The sequence below is a fragment of the Zonotrichia albicollis genome, chromosome Z, assembly GCF_047830755.1.
Source record: "Zonotrichia albicollis isolate bZonAlb1 chromosome Z, bZonAlb1.hap1, whole genome shotgun sequence".
In the NCBI taxonomy this organism is placed as follows: Eukaryota; Metazoa; Chordata; class Aves; order Passeriformes; family Passerellidae; genus Zonotrichia; species Zonotrichia albicollis.
In genome coordinates, this window is record NC_133860.1 from 43,550,968 (window position 1) to 43,568,509 (window position 17,542).

Sequence of the window (17,542 nt, forward strand, 5' to 3'; positions counted from 1 at the left end):
ACAAACTTGTCTAATGAAAGGTGTCTGCACACTGCAGGGAGGTTGGAACTAGATGATCCTTGAGGTCCCTTCTGCAAAATCATTCTATGATTCCATGACATTCCCAAGGATCGTTTAAAGTTTTCTTTTGAATTTCAGGAACATCACATATAACACTTAATTTTAATTTAAACCTTTAATTTAACTTCAAGTGGCAAATTTTGTATGAAGGTGTTTAAAGTTTTCATAATAAAGAAAATTAGTTTCAATCTCTCTGTATTCCCATAGGTTCTGTTAGTTTGCATGTATCTATCAGATAATATAGAACAAAACTATGAGTCAAAATAAGGAAGGGACAATAAAAAGAAAGTAAACAGCTTTATTAATCTAATCTAAGAACCTCTTGCAGAACAAGGGAGAACATGTAGCTGAACATACTGCTCTGAGTTAAGACCAGTTCTAATAACAACGACTTTGGAAATTTTCTGATTTCATATGATCTCCAAATGAACATTTTCAATGAAGCTGAAATTGCTCATACTGAAAAGAAGCCCAAAGAACAAAAGATCAGAAATTTTGTGCTACATCCCATGGCTTATATTCTTTTGGCTAGGGATAGTGGTAAATGATATGAAAAGAGCTATCAAAATGTATTTCCCACAAATAATGTAATTCTCTGAATATAGTATCTGTACACTGTAGGACAGCTTCCAATGAGAAAAACTAACAAGGTTAGCACTAATTTCTGATGGATTAAATTATATTTATGGTTTGTTGCTTTTTTCAACACTGCATTTTGGAAAATATTCAAACAATGTTTTGGTAACTAAGGCAAATTATTTCTAGTGTGGGGTAAGGTATGCCAGTCAACCAGTATCTTCCTGATAAAGGCTATTTTGGTCATGGAGTTTAATATGTACAATTACAGTAAAAGTGCCCTTTGGTGGTTTAGTTTACATCCAATAGCCCGTTGTCAATGATACGTCTTCCCCACTATTCTGTGCTGACTTGTGGCCACTCCAGGTCTTCAGCAATACTTTCCTAGCACACACTGCTGTTCACCAGCAGTGTCCCTCCTCAGGGAAATCCCTTGCACATTTCAGGAGCACTTTCCTCTTGCAATCCAGCGAGCCCCCTGTTGCTGTGGTCTGCTAAACAAGAAGAGAAAATATTAAATAGGCCTATATTGACGTTCCAATAGAAGGTACTTTATTAATCATCCCATGACCAGCACTCTTAACTGTATATCATGCAAGAAGTATACCAGACATCTGACTTTATGATTAAGCAGGACATGGAAGTGGTTAGGACAAAGTCCTGAGAAGTCTTAGATTTTCCTGAATTTAGGCCAAGTCAGATTTTCTGTCCATGATGCAATATATGCAAAAATAGCTTGTTTTGAATTATCCCTATTCACGCTCCCTGTTCTAAACAGTTTTACAAAGTAAAAAAAAAAAAAAAAAAAAAAAAGGAAGGACTATTATCCCTGTCTTCAGGGTGAAGTAAAGTTCACTGTCCATGATTCCTGCAAATGTTTCCAGTTCATGCAATCGATACAGAGACTGAGAGGTATATTTGATTCTGGAAATGAAAGAGTGAAACATATAATTAGCTGCCTCAGATAACAGCTTCAGCAGATGGGTAGGAGAGCAATGCTTCTAATGGGCCTTTTTTGACCCAAGGGAGGTTGTCAATTGCTTTTGCTGACTGCATGCAAAATTGAGGACATCTGGGAGATGAGTCCTTAACAAATGTGTTTATACATTTTATCAAACAAGCACATTTGTGAGCAACACTACTTTTGTGATTATTCCCAGAATAGAATCAAAAAGTTCACTAATTGCTGTAAGTCACCACTCATGGTCTGCCAAAGACATACAGGTGTATGAAATCTTCCTTTAATTCTCAAATAAATGCTATACACATCTTCTGCAACAACATATAGACCTTTAGATGTCACCTTCTCCCTCTCTATCCTCTGTGCTCTTTCCCCTCTTCTCTTTGCTCAGTTATGCTACTGTTGCTCATAGGATCTCTTTTCATTTCACAGATGCATTTTGAAAATCCCTTACATTTTCTCTAACTTGCATCTTACTTTTAATACTTGTCTTCAAGGGTTCCCAGAGTCCAAGCAACATTTTATGCCTGTCAGCACTCTGAATTCTCTTTCACCTTACAGATTGTAATAAAACCTTGAATTTTGTTTCCATGGAATTAGGGAAAAAATACACATTTTTAATTCCCTGAGAATCCAAAATGGAAAACTACTTAAACTAAAATTGTTTCTGAAAATGCATTTTCTATTTAATTTCAAATTAATTTCTTGATTCAAAATTATTTTGTGATGTTCCTATCTTGTTTTATTTCACTTTAATCCATAATTATCATACTGTAACAGAATAATAATTTTTTTTAATTTGTTTTAAAATATACTGAGGGCAGCTGTTACATAGTATTGACTAAACTATTTTGTGTCTGGATCAAAGTCTCTCCAGTTCATGCAGTAATAGTAAATTTTGACACTGATATTTTGATATATAGAGCAAGGAGATAAGCATCCGGTGCACTAACAGGAAAAGCAGCTGTTTTCAATATCTTTGAATACTATTTTCCAGGACACCAAAAACTAACACAGCAACATCTGTAGGCTGAGCGTGCCTGTAATACTCTGTTTCCTAGGTTATACTATCCAGCACATCATCACCGGAGCTGATCATAAACTACTTCAGGTTCAACAATTATTTCACAATATGGCCTCCAACTGCATTTAAGATGCTGATATCTGCTAAAGTAAGTCCAATGGGATTAAGATGAAAGAGCAAAATGTATCATATTAATTACTTTTTAAAAATATTAATGCAGTTAGCTATACATCAGTGTTCCTTTGTCACACTTCTACAAAACCATTTGTTGGAAAATAAAGTTGAAGACAGAAAGATTTTAATAAAAGTAAGACAATTGTGTGAATCACTTCTTATTGTCTGCCAAGACAAATTTTGCTTTACTGCTCCTCTAGGTTAATCCACACTGGTTTTGAAGTCTTTAAACTGTGTTATCCATGCACTTGAGCATTTATTTTTAGAAAAAAAAGTGTTCTCTCACCTCGAGGTAAATGAAATGCAACTGTGGGGAGCTGATCCTGGCTGGACACCACCCCACCAAAGCCTCCCTGTCACTCCCCTCCTCAGCTGGACAGAGTATTCTGAGGCGGCAGAGGAGATGGAGTATAAGGCTCATGAACTGAGATAAGGACACTCACCAGTTACTGTCATAGGCAAAACAGGCTTGACCAGGAGAAGTGAAGTTCTTATCAATTAAACCAGAATAGAATAATGAGAAATAAAATCAACCCCTAAAATGCCTTCCCCCACCCGTCCATACTTTCTGGGTTCAACTTCAGTCCCAGCAGTGAAAAAGAATGGGGGTTGAGAATTGGCGGTTGTGGTCGGTTCAACACACATAGTCTCTGCCTCTCCTTCCCTTGTAGGAGTACCCTCACACTCTTCCACTGCTCCAGCATAGGTCCCTTCCATGGAGTACAGTCCTTCAGGATCTGAGTGCCCTAGTGAGGGTACCCCATGGAGTCACAAGTTCTGCCAACAAACTTGCTGGCAGATTGGTCTGGTCTCTCTCCAGTGGACACACGTCCTTTTGTCCAGCAGCACAGGCTTCCCATAGTGGCACAGCCTCCTTTGAGGGCATCTACCTCCTCTGGTGTGGGGTCCTGAACAGGCTGTGGGATCTCTGCTCCACTGTGGTCCTCCAGGAGCTTCAGGGCCATGGCTGCCTCACCATGATCTGCACCATGGGCTACAGGAGACAGATCTCACCTCTGGCACATGGAGCACCTCCTTCCTGTCCTTCTTCACTGACCATGGTTTTGCTTTACATAATTTCACTCCTTTCTTCTCTGGCTGAAATTTGAACCTGCATAGTAACTTCTCCCACTTTTTAAATTAGGTTCTACCACCATGATTGATGGTGTCAGCCTTGGCAGTGGCAGGTCCATCTTGGAGCCAGCAGGCACGGGTTTGGTTGTGGCAGAAGCTTCTGACTGCTTCTCACAGAAGCTGCCCCTATAACCAAACTCCCCACACTACAAAAAACTTGCCACACAAGCCCAAAGAAATGACACACACAAAACACAGATATGCATCACAGTTAAAATTTAAGTATAGAAGTATTTATTTGCAATTATGCCTTTATTCTTGAGTCATACATTCAGTGTTTCAACTGAAAGTATCTCATATGTACAGTTTATTGAAAAAATTTGACCAACAAAAGAAAAGCATGTTGTGTTATGGCTTCAGCTAGAAGTTTGCAAAGGGAATATAAGGTATTTTTCCCTCTAGCACATGTTGCAGTGATATATTCTAGTTAGGAGGGTTGTCTTTTCTGCTTGGCTCTAAGACTGGTTACAAGTAGAGGCTGGAGGAAAGTCTGGACTGGAACTCTTAAAGTAGCACAGAGAATATCCCTTTCCTTTTTTCTCCTTGCTGTTAGATTTTGATTTTGGTTTCAGATTCAGAGGGAACCATCAGGGTAATTTGTCAGGGATATTATCCATCACTTGCTTTTCTGCAGGGACTTCAGACTGCCATGTTTATGTCAAAGCCCCCAAGCCCTGAACCTGAGGCCAGGCATGAGCTCCACCTCATACAACACAAACTGTATGCCACAATCTTCAGGGACTGAGACATGAAAGACATGTATCACACAGCTCTGAAAAGTGGGAAATAGAGAGCACCTGAGATATGACTGAGGCCAGCTGGGGTCCCACTGCTCCACTAGGAGACATGTCTGAGCAGCATTTGAAGATATGTCTCAAGATAAATCTGGTGTCCTTAGGATCTCCAGTGTTTATTGCCTTGTATTTCATGGGAATTTGGCCAAAGCCAGCCACAAAACATCAGGCAGAAGAGCTGCACTTGCTGCTTAGACTATGGTTTGTGACACACACATTGACCACTCTGCTATATAGTCTCTATTTCCAACGTCTCTTGGTGTTTTCTCAAGAGACATTATAATCAGAGAGAATTTGATGTCAGTGATTTCCTCCTGTGTTTCTAAGTTCTCATTTCTGTGGGTATGGAAGCCCTCATGCAGACATTGTCCTGATTCAAAGTTCCATCAGGGTATTTGCATACATTTATTTGCCTAATTGAGCTACATTAGACTGTGAATTTCAACAACACTTGCTGTCACTCAGCCCTTGCTGCCACTCCTTTCTCAAGTCACTAATGCTTGGAGACCCCCTGCATCCCATTCTGCTCTCACTTGTGTCCAGGGAAGTTTGCACAGGTGTGTTTTGAGGATGTGTTGTGAGAGAAGGGTGTGCTATCAAAGAAAAAGAACAGGAAAAAAAGGCAGAATTCAGTCAAACACTACAACAGATATGACACCAATTCAAACAAATCTCAAATCAAAACAATCAAACAAGCAAACAAAACCAAAATCAACCCAAGACCACAACAACCAGAAAAAAACAACCAAACAAAAACAGGGGGAAAAATGTCTCCTATAGTCCTGATGCTTAATCTGAAAGTCCTTGTTATCTGTCCAAGCTTTAAAAAGGCAAAGGCTCTTTCACCCTGTGAGTCACTGAACAGGTCAGAATGAATCTCTAAACAAACTGAAACCCTCAAGGTGACAAAGTACTCAAAACTTCAAATAAATCCTTTAAACCTGTGTCCCTGATCACATCTTTGTCCGCTTGTGTATGGCCAGTAGAGACAGTACGTTTGCAGCTGAAATGAAGGCTGTGAGTGGATAGGAAGTGGGCAACGGAATGTACCGGGGCGTCTGGGGAATCTGCAAAGGCAAGCTATATTGCATTTGGGGTAAAAGGTAGGCTTTGGCCAAGATCTATAGCTTTGTACTGGGAAATGACCAGTAATGTTATTTTGAATGTGCAAGGGGAAGAGATTTTATTTTTATGAAATATGTAGTTAGTTTTTTTTTTTTAATATACTATTTCAAACAGAACAACAGTGGGAAAATAAGTGAAACATTTGGTAAACTTAATAATTTAAATAACATAATGTATTTACTAAGGGACATTGAGCAAAATATTCTGTAATAAGATTCCCTTCTGATATGGTTATAGAAAACACAAGAGCAAAAATGAGTTAATCCAAGATTTTTCATCTATGAAGAATACCAGATCTTTTACACATTACTCTGCATCTTATGTCCACATGTATCTTGTGGACAGTCTGCCAGAATGAACATGCCAGAATAACATTGTGTCAGCAAAGCATCTCTTAACAACAGAGTCATGTCTGAGCCCGTTGTTGTGTGTCTTATCTTACCTTTCTATTGTTTTTATTTCATGAAATTTTACAGGCTAGAATTTCTTTCAGTTGTTATATTTGCATATAATTCATCTTTGTAGTTTCTTATCTGTGGCCTGTGGCACCGGCTACAGCTAGAATATTTTTTCTTTTAGATCTCATAAGCCATAAAGACTAGCTCTTCTTCTAAGTGTTTGCAGATTTTCTTGGGCTCATTTTTTTACAAATCCTGCTACATTATATGAAGATACACAGAAATACAATTATCTTCCCTAGGCAAATTTTTGCTTCATAAGGATAACATTTATCTTTTATTTTAAAAAACCCCACTTTATTATTATAAAACAAGAGGAAGTTGAAAATAGAGATTCACTTTGATCTAAAAACTATTTAATGCTTGGCAACTAGATTCCTGGTACAAATATTGGTCGCTCTCTCTGTAATACCATATATTAAGTACTTGGCAGAGGATGTGTGGTACCTATTCCCACTATTTTTTGTCCTTCAATGACAATAAATGTTTAAAACATTTGCAGACACCAATAGAAACATTCCCAAGAAAGTAGCGTGTAGAATGGATAAGGACAATGATATTTGGGCTACACAGTACTTTCACATAAGATCTTCCCTTTGTTCCTGCTGAGCAACAACTGAATTTTAATTCTAAATGGTCTAGCTATTGCTTTGAAGAATGGAACATTTATTGAACTATGGCAAAGAGAAATGTGGTGCAAGGGACTTGTACTGTGTAGCTATTTGTATGTGATTAGATAGCAAATCTCTATGAGCAAATAATTATAGAAACACTCTCTCTGGATTGGTTAGCCAGTCTATGTGACCAGCAGTGGTCTTGCAACATGTGGAGTTTGTCCCTGAAATATCTCAATAGAAAATACTAATAGGGCCTCCTTGCTCTAGGAAACAAGGACTCTTATGCTAAGTCAAGAGACTGACAGCTGAGACAGTGGAAACCCTGGCATGAATGGAATGGAGAACTACAAATGGTAAAGTCACTTATTTTTATATCAAGAATTTGGTCAGAGGCTGTTAGGGCCAAAACTATTTCAATATGTCAAGTCCGTGGAAATTCCCAACCCAAAATACCTTCCTGATCCCAAGAATCTCAGGGGTTCTGTTACAGTATTATGTGATGTCAGTTTTTCTATTTGGCAGCAAAAACAGCATCTGTCTGGGATGTCTGTGAGCTGCTGTGCTGCAGCTGCTAGTAAGGGTGTTGTTGTTATACCACATCACCACCACCTCCTTGTTGGATCCAAGTGCTGCTTCTCACTGAATATAAAATTTTAAAGTCTTTGGGGCTGAACCCAAATATTTAACTTTACAAGCTGGACACACATTATTTCAAGTGGCAAACTTTTTAACTATTTGGGGCTTGCAGGCATTTCTGAAGTAGCAATGAAACAGTCTTAGCCTTAGATGTCTCTTCAGAATTGCCAAATATTTACACAGCTACTTTATCTATTCTACTACAGGCTTGTCTTCTATTCTATTACAGATTCCTTTCATCCTATGGTTGCTGTAAAATCCACATTGCATTTGCTTACTTCAATGAAGAGTATAAACTCTGCAAGTACATTCTTACCAATAAGCTTTCCAATGGTTTTGTGATAATTTAGGCATTTCACCAAAGAAGGCTCTGCAATGTATATCTTCCCTAGGATCCTGCACAGCCTATGAACTCTGTAGGATGCCTTGGCAGAACACTTCAACAACCAAAACAACTAAAGCTATTATTATTCTCCACAGAATCTCCACAAAATCACAGGCCTAGTCAACAGTAAGAAGTGAGTAAGCCAAAATTTTTATTCTGTAATTCCAGTTGTTAAGATGCTGTTTGAAAAAAGCAAACAAACAAGCAAATAAACCCTACAAATTTTCAGCATAAAAGCCTATTTCGCAATTGCTATCAAAGCTCTCACTGAAAGATCTGCTGGCAAGAAAATTCCATGATAAAATGCAAGCTGAAGGGAACCCAAACAACTTGGATTTTTGTGGTAATTCAATGCCAAAAGCAAATTTAATGTTAAAAGCAAAGGTTACTGTTCTGGCATTTGTACTGCCTATGCACAGGTAACTGCAGTTTAGTTTTATTATTTAACTATTATGGCTTAAGCTTCTAAATGAAGGAAAAAAAAAATATTGCATGTTTGTGATCTGGCAAACACCAAGGGTTATAAAGGGCTGATCTCAAGGTCATTTCAGTAAATTACTGTGGCTAGAACTTGGATCAGGATCTGGAAAGACAAGGCATACCGGTACTCAGTAGAGCATTCTGAACCCAAATATGTTCCCTCATAAGGAAATATTTTAAACATAGAGCTCTAAAAATATGAGTGTTATTAGAGAGAAAAAGCAAGTGCCATAAACAGTAAATTTAAAAAACTGATGGTCTAGGTAGTATATGACTACCAGGCTGCAGTACACACTTTGAATAGCTTGGAACCTAGGCCTCCTCCTTTGGCTGGAGCATCAGGTGAGGCAGCTGGCTCGAATACCTCCATAGGTTGTTGTATGGGTTTGCAGCACTCCAGCTCCTGCCTGTGCTGATCTCCACTCTCTAAGGCAGTTTCCAGATACCTTATCCATCAAGCTGTTTGTCTAACTTCATATTGCCGCTGCTTCCACTACCTTCTCATTACCACTACAGGCTAATGTAGTGAAAAAGGTAATGTTTTACTGCCAGTAGCATTCCAAAAATTCTTTTATTTATTTATTTATTGGTTTGTTTATATATTTCTGGTCTTGGATATCAATGCTTTCTTTTTCTCATCAACCAATCAGCACATCAATGTAATAACACTGTCCCATGGTCCTGCATAGTAAGTAAACATGATCTGGGCCATCCGAACATCTCTCCTTGTCTGCCAGCAGATTTTTTTTCTCCAGCTCAACACTTTTCTGCAGTGGTTGCCTTGTTGACATTTATCTTGAAGTGGACTGTCTTTCCAATGGAAAATCCTTATCTCCACCCCTATTTCCTGAAATATTTTCTTCTGTTAGACCTTAGCCTTTTACTGTTAAAATAAGAATCACATCCATTACCCCAGATCTGCCTCTGATCAAACACACATTCATTTACAAAAGCTAGGGTCCATCAAACAAAGTCTAAGTCATAAGAGTGGTGGAAGCAAACAACTTTCAGTTTTGCATGCAGGCTTTTAACAAGTTCCCATTCTGGAGACAGTGGAAGAAATGGTATTCAACAAAATATGACCCAAATTTCATAAATATGGTAATTCTTTACCAATATGTGTAATTCCAGAGTCCAGGACACACACTTTGTACAGGTGAAGAAGAAGCAAACTTGAAAAATAAGTATCTCTCCTTTAAAAAGGACTCATCATGATTTTTCCTTTTCTTAAGTATTAGTGAGGTTTTCTTACACCCACAGATATGTGCAGCTGAAAGATCCTCATAGCTTCTATCTTTTTTTGGGTTTTCCTATTTTCCATTTTTTTTCCATATATTTAAAAGGATTAATTATTGAGGAAGTAACGCGGAAGCATGATTCCTTGGAATGCTATTGCAACCTTACAAAATCATGGGGAAGACATATGAGAGGAGACTGCAGCAGAAAAGGATCAGCCTTGCACTGGCCTGTTTATAGAACTATCCTCCATGGAATTAAGAAATTTTCCTCTATCTTCCTCGTAGTTCTCTGCCTGATGTTGCCCATCACCTTTGTGAGCATCTGTGTATACCTTCGAGGGGATTTTCTGTTTTCCTTCTCCCATCCCTTCCAGTAATTACCAACACACAGTACCGGGGAATGAAGAAGGAGGGAGAGCTCTAAGGGGCCTACCAGCAATTCAATAGGGCTTTGATTTAACAGCTCCGAGCCCTTTGAAAACATTTTGCCAAGAAAAGCTTGCCATCAACACGTATAATCTCTTATCAGGGGCCATTGAAAGCCTGGGCTCCGAGGTTAATTCTTCCATCGCAATGAGTTTCAATCAGTTCAAAACTCACATCGAGATGAAAGCTACGAAGCCTTCTCGCCCGGTTTGTCCCGCAAAACCCACTGAGATCAACCGACTGGGGAGGATTAGGGCATGCTCATCTGCTGGCTCTCCAGCAGGACGGGCAGGCTCAAAAGAAAAACAATAATTAGGGATAATTGCTTGTGTCCAAACACAGGCATTAAAGCCCCTTTCCCCTTTGGTACTTTGTGAGCTGGAATGAAAAAGACACCCCCTGTTTTGACAGCTGGGCAGGCGAACAGAGCTGGTGACAGATGAAGCGAGACATCCCCGGGCACCCGCGGCGCGGCGGGGCGGGCCCGGGCGGCCCCGCCTCAGGCCCTGCCCCGGAGGGCGGGCCGCTGCTGACCGCGCCCCGGGACGGCTCCGCCCGCGGCGGCTGCCGGGCCCGAATGGCCGCGGGGCTCGGCGGGACCGGCCCCGGCTTCGGGCCCGGGCATCGGGACCGCGGAAGGGACGGCGGGAGGCGGCGCGGCGAGCCCCGCTGCGGGCGGCCCCAGTCCCGCCGGGACAGGCCCCGGCCCCGCTGCGGGCGGCCCCAGCCCCGCCGGACAGGCCCCGAGCGGCGGCGGGGTCGGGCGGGTGCCGCGGGGAACCCGTATCGGGACTCTGTCTACAAGTGTTACGTTCCTTGTACGCTTAATCGACAAATGCGGATCAGATGGAACAGTAAGGCGCTTCAAAACAACTGACTAAAATTACACTCTTGAGCTGTAATGTATACAACGGCATGAGTGATTAATTAGGGAAATCCACATCCGACTAGAATGATTTCTGAAAGGAATCTTGGAAAACATTGCAGATACAGCTGGGATCCAGATTAATACATTTATCTAATAGAGCTATTCCCGGTCGCCTTCTGTCTCCCGCCTGGTCCTGTCTACTTCTGGCTCGCATCAGGATCGGCTCAGCCAGCACTCTGCTGGCCTAATCGCGCCAGATGAACTTCTGAACAGATTATATTTGTGTGTTAATGGTCTATACACTAGATTAAGGCGTTCAACAATAAAAGAACAGGCAAATGATCTCTCGTCTGTGAAGCGGAAATGAGAATGGAGCTGTATTCCTCCAGAAGAAAAATGAGGCACCGCAAGAGTGTTTTGTAAACTAGGTCTTAAACAGCAGCACCACTGCTGTGGCAGAGCCGTTTGCAAACGTAAATCAAGACACATTTTTTAGAACTGTCATAGATTAGGTGGTGTGGTACTACTGCAAGCTGACAGCTGACTTGGAACTCGGATTATCGTACAAAACTGGTCTAAAGGGTGATGGGAAAAAAAAGGCGAGGATGGAAAATGGTAACATATCTAATTCCAGCAGAGCGGACTCCACTGCTAGAGGTCAGCTCCGTTAAAAAAAAAAAAAAAAAAAAAAAAAAAAAGAGAGAGAGAGAAAGAGAAAAGGAAAAAAGAAAAAAAAAAGAGAGAGAGAGAGAGGGATAAAAGAAAGTAAATATTGCTGCTTCCTTGCAAAATCCCAAACACGCAGAATGTGAGTGACTTCAGAATACACCGACAAATAACGTGAATAAGAGGGATTTAACTTCTTTAACTCCCGATCTTATTTTAAAGTGCTAAGACAAACTTACAAACGATAGCAGATTTTCTTTCAATTTATCCCAGATTTTATGCATTCTTAGGAGCTAATCCAGATCTGTCTTCATAGATAGACAGTCTATACTTGAACAAAAAAAAATAGTCAGACATAAAAGTGTTAAGGACATACAAAATTAGTCTGCCTCCAGAGCTCCAAAACAAGTAGGCATGTAAATTGCCCACATCCGTGCTCCCGTTTCCCCCAAGCAGAGGCAGACGCAGCACCACGCTGGGCAGGCTGCCTCTGCCGCTGCCTCTGCCTCTGCCTCTGCGGTGCCTTCGCCTACGCCGTCCACACCGGCAACACCGCAGCCTCACGCAAGATTCAGGATAGCAAATTCTGGAGGGAAATATGGTTTATCAATACGGGCACTACTAGTGAGGGCATCCTCGGGGTTTTTTAAAATTGTTGCTCTCTTTCTTCAGCTGCACAAAAATTATGAGTGGAAGTTCGAATGCAGAAGCATTAAAATAAGTACATTACAGCACAAAATGCAAGCCTGGTATCATGGGGAGAGGTGCAGCACATCTCTGTAGTTTTTTATATCGGCTGCAAATATCTATGGATGGGAAAATGAAACAAGTATTAAACCAAACAATATTTAATTTTAAAGTATCTCTAAATTGTTTTAAGTGTACGAGACACCTCTTCGAGAGTCCTGGATCACATAACAGGTCGCTATTTATATGCGGTAGTGTGTGTGTGTGTGGCGTGTGGTTTCCTTTTTTCTTTCGCCAGGGGTAAAGTCTTGACATCTGTTTCTCACAAGAATCTTTTGGGTGATTTCTAGGAGAAAAATTAACAGCTTACCGGTGTTACTTCCTAGCCCAAAAACCCGCTGCAATCTCACAGGCGTGATTCGATCCCTAACCCGTCTTCCATCTCCAAAGTTACATGGCGAAATCCCAACTCTTTTCTTCCTCACTTTCACTTCCTTTGATTAGACAAATCTTGACAAGCTGAAGAGCCCTGATAGAAACCCTGTTCTGACTAGCGGGAGCCCGAGAAATCTGCCCGAATCTCCTATTATGCTTCCGTAATACTGTGTTCTCTGGATCGATACATTTTATTGGTAGTCGGTGCAATATTCGTGGTTGTGATTATAATGGTAACAGTTATCAGTGTCTTGCTAAATGCCGTAGCTCGTTCTGAAAAATAATTAGAAATCGTAATCATAGGTATTGAAAACACTGGCACTAAATAATGCACTGAGCTACACTTCTCCAGATATTGCTGGGCAACATTTCTACCTAGCGCACGATCAAACCCCAAATAAGAAACGCTGAACGTCGGTGTAGATGGTACTCTGACTTTTAGGGGAAGAACAACACTCCTCTTAATCTACTTCAAATCAGCGTCAGAGCACAAACAAGAGGACACCATGGGTTTGTTCCTTCAGCTTTTCTGCTCCTAAGAAGCTCTAAAATAAATCATTAAGAAATTAAAAGCAAGGAGGATGATAAGACTGGAATGCCATTTTTTGTCTTATGTGGGCACACTTCCGATCTTGTGCTTATTGCAAGGATAGAGAGGGAGGAAAGTGGCCTTAAAAAACGAAATTTGAACGGGTACTTTTAGATTTCCTTTTAAAACGAGGTCATTTATTCTTTGACTACCACTGCGTGACAGTGTGTTACGGTCAGGCTCCTGCACACATCTGATTACAAATATGCGGATCAGAACCGTAGCCTATATCAGTACCTGTGGTTTTTATTCTAAAGGTTACAGTGCGAGGTTTACTTTTTAACTTTTTTTTAACTTTTTTTCTGTTCGTCTAATGCAATTTATGCCAGGTGGTATTCTTTCAAATTAAGCAAGACGCACCCATAACTGTAAGAATTAGCTTATGTCAAGTTTTAGGTGGAAAAGGGAATTTGACAATGTCACAGTCGAATATTTCAACAGCCATTCACCACCAAAAAAGTTCAGTTTCCACAGTTATATACCTTGCACTACACTTCATAAACTTGATTTATGATGAAACAGAATTGCTGGATTTTACTGCTCTAGCCCTCCCAGCTGGTAAGAATTTGGCTGCAACATGTGGGATTTACAGTGAGCGAAAGCAGCATTATATCGAAAGCCTCCCCTATATGCGTGATCCCAGACAACAGGTAACGGAAAACTCAAAGCCAAATTTTCGCCGTCAGATGCCACGGAGGAGGTTTGCCTGCCCCGCTGCTCTGCGCTCTGCCCGGGGCCGCGCGTTCAGCAGAAGAGCCCCGGGCAGCGGAGGAAGCTCACACCGAGGACGCGGCTCTCGGGCGGGCTCGGAGGCTGCCGGCGGGGAGCCGATGGGAGTCGCAGCAGCGCCGGAGCGAGGCGGGGAGCCGAGGTGGCGGTGCCACGCTCCCCGCTCTAGGGTGCTCGCATGCGGCCGGCGGAGGTCGAGGGGAAAGTGCCGGCGATGAATTTTCAGGAACAAATATTTTCCTGAGCATCCGCCGTTGTCCCAGTGCGATAGAATGGACGCAGGTCAGAGAAGGGGATGGAATTTGTGACAGCTTGACATCCCAATATTTGTGCCTGAAACGAGTTGTCGATGTAGCCATGAAACTTGGCGTGGTTTAATACATCAGACTGGACAATAAGAACAATTCAGTGTAAATCCCCGTGTCGCGGTTCAGTCCCTCATAAAATCAGCCCAGCGCAAGATACCGTGAAGGACGAGTGTGCTGTAACCAAAGCATTAAAGCGTTATTATTAACAAAACGACTGAGAAATCGGAACGCCGCCCCTCCGCAGCCCCCCACCCTCCCGAGGGGCGCACGGAACCTTCTTTGCTGTCACTCCCCCGGGGAGCCGCTCGCATCCTCAGCGCGCCGCTACCGGCGCTCCGCCAGCCCCTCGGGACAGAGACGCTCAGCCCCGAGCTCTCCGCCTCCGCCCGGACTCTGCGGCGGCGGATGCCGGAGGGGACCTCGCCTCTGCGGGGCTTCAGCTATGTCCGCTCTGGGGTCAGCGGGCTTGTGAGGGTATCCTCAGGGGTCCCAATGGGCACACTCCTGCCTTTTGTCCTCCTCCGACCCTCTTCTTTCTCCCCGCGGGCCGATCTGCGGCTCTCTCCTAAAATGTGTGGCGTCTTACCGAGGACCCTGGCAAAGAGCTACCTATCAACAGGAAAAAAAAAGGTGTTTCAAGCCGGTGTGGAGGACATGGGGTGGCCCAGAAAGAGCGAGTTTTGCTCTCTGTGCCACGGAGGAGCTGTGGTCGAGCGGCGGGAGCGGGTACCTCCGGTAGAGCCCCCTTCGCCCGCCAGCTCCGAGCACGGCGAAGCGACACCCGGGGACATTTTTGTGGGTGATCTGTACAAACCCGTGGAAAGGTCGGAGAGGAAGGGAGGGAGAAAGGGAGGGAGGGAGGAAAGAAGGGAGGGAGCGAGAGAGGAAGGGACGGAAGTGGAGAACATTTGTGAGTGTGCAAAACCCGTGCTGGTGAGGGAGAACTTGGCTTTGGAAGCACGGAACGGTATCTTGCCAAGGTGATAATTAGAAAAATATCCCTGCAAGCCGGAATTTCTATAGGTTTAGGGGTTTTTTGGGGCTTGTTTTTGTTTTTGTTTTTAATTTCCCTTACCCACCGCTCCCCTTTTCACCCCGCTATCCCCGCACCGTCCCCATACAGTACTAGTTCATGTAAGATTTCGACAGCTGAACTCGCCAGAGTTTCCATCCCTCATCCAGAAAACCCACTAATCCGAGCTGCTTTTGCAGTGACTATTTACAGGCAATTATAGGATAGGCATATGCTACCAAAAAGCAGGAATGAACGTAGTCTTTAGCCTCCTTTCATGCTTTTAATTAAATGTTCCTCTCTGTTCGTGCACACTTAAACACTTTTCTCTTTTACTTGCCTCCAAAGCCCTTCACTTAAAAAATGCTGCCAAACCATTAATTTTAAAAATCTTGTTTTTCTTTTGCTGCAGTCCTCTCAGGGCTCAGTGAAAGGTGATGGTTTCATTTCAGATCATTCATATGCTGATAAAAAAGAGCCAAATAATGATTAATGACCATATTTCACTGCAGGGGTTCATAGGGAGGGGGTGAATATTCTGTGTGGCCAGCCAGTGGCTGTACCTCCCCTCCATGTCCTGGCTCTCTGGGTGAATGCTTGTAGACCATGGGAGTGTCACAAGGGGCAGAAGGTGCTGTAGAAACAGAATGTGAATTCTTCTTCTTCTTCTTCTTCTTCTTCTTCTTCTTCTTCTTCTTCTTCTTCTTCTTCTTCTTCTTCTTCTTCTCCTTCTCCTTCTCCTTCTTCTTCTTCTATGTAAACAGGCATTTGGAGATTGAAGTGAGCAACTTCAGTGGTTTTGCAGGATTTATGGCTTCTCATGGGCTCAGAATTTAGTTGTTCCTCTCACCGTAGAGTTGTGATTATAACTGAGTAAAGTCAAGAAGCCAGTGAGAGACAATCACAGGTAGGATTGTCTCTTTCAATGAGAAATAATAAAGGAAAACATTGCAAAGCCAGTGTTATAGTTTCAGCAGAAGTTTAACTCTTGCTCACCTGTGTTTTTACCATACAGACACTATTAGTTAAAGCTTCTCTTATTAAAATGGTTATTTTTCATCTGAGGTCTCTATATGTGGTATCTAATGACTTTCTGCTGTGCACATTCTTTGTTTGGAATTCATAAAATAAGTAAAACTGGATTTAAAAATAATCCCTTGCTGAGAATAAGTGTTGTGTTCTCAGAATAAAATCTGCTATTAAATAATATCATCTCCTCCAGATGCACTGTTCAGAAACATAATATAAGGCAACTACTCTTTTGCAGCAACATGGGAAAGAGGAGAACTCTACTGCAAGTGATCAGGACTTTGAGAAATCTTAATGCTGCAAATGTATTCTAGTAGTTGATTGGGGTGTTTTTGTTTTTGTTGTGTTGTTGTTTTTGTCTGTTTGTTTTGTTTTTTAATCCAAATCTCCGTAATGGTCTCCTTCCATTGCATTTCGCCACACTTCAGTTTTCATTCTATTCTCAGCTCAACCTAGCCCTCCCTTCTCTGGATGAAAATGTTTCTTTTCTCTTACACTCTTCAAAGCACACCTTTCATCTTTCTACCCACCTTTAGGACCCTCTCTGTAATTTCTGAGACCCACTTGCTATTAGGAGACATCCTTTCAGGGCTATGCCTTCAGCCTTGACCACAGTCTGTCCGTTTCCAGTCTGGCGTACTGAGGATTCAAGGGGCACGCTGTATGAAGGTCCAGACAAGGAGGTGTCAGTCCAAATGACACTGAAGTTTAAATTGTAGCATTTCCTTGTGTCTAAAATATTTATTGAGGCCAACATTTCATTAATTGGAGTAAGATAGGATAACTCTATTAATGCAAGTGGCCCACCACAGTTTATAGCAATTACAGATCAGTGTCATAGTCAAATGTCAACAGAGACAGACATTTCAGCAAAGAAGTAAGTTATAGGATTGGAGAGGAAGGGAAAACAGCTAGAATTAGGGGGGGTTTTAGAAATCTAAAATAAGAGGCAGATCTGATTGCATTTGAGATTTTGCCATTTCTTATTTTATCCTTGTGGTTTCCCAATTCCTTGCTAAACAATAATAGACATTCCTTCATAATTTGATATTTAGCTCTTAAAACAATGCAACATGTTCTAGATATAAGTTAATTAAGGCCCCACCTTAAATCAAATGCTCATTTCTAACA

General features: G+C 41.9%; 1 protein-coding gene across 2 annotated transcripts in view; it reads right to left on the bottom strand.

Annotated features, from left to right (window-relative positions):
- Positions 1–322: 322 nt before the first annotated feature.
- Positions 323–17,542, bottom strand: part of TMEM171 (transmembrane protein 171) — a 65,713-nt gene continuing 48,493 nt past the window's right edge. Inside the window, exon 5 of one of the 2 annotated variants that reach the window (XR_012578244.1) lies at positions 323–1,130. The gene's annotated coding sequence lies outside the window, so the exon portion shown is untranslated. Of the gene's footprint in view, positions 1,131–13,130; positions 14,545–17,542 lie in introns of those variants that run through there. The other variant, XR_012578243.1, reaches the window with a different exon arrangement.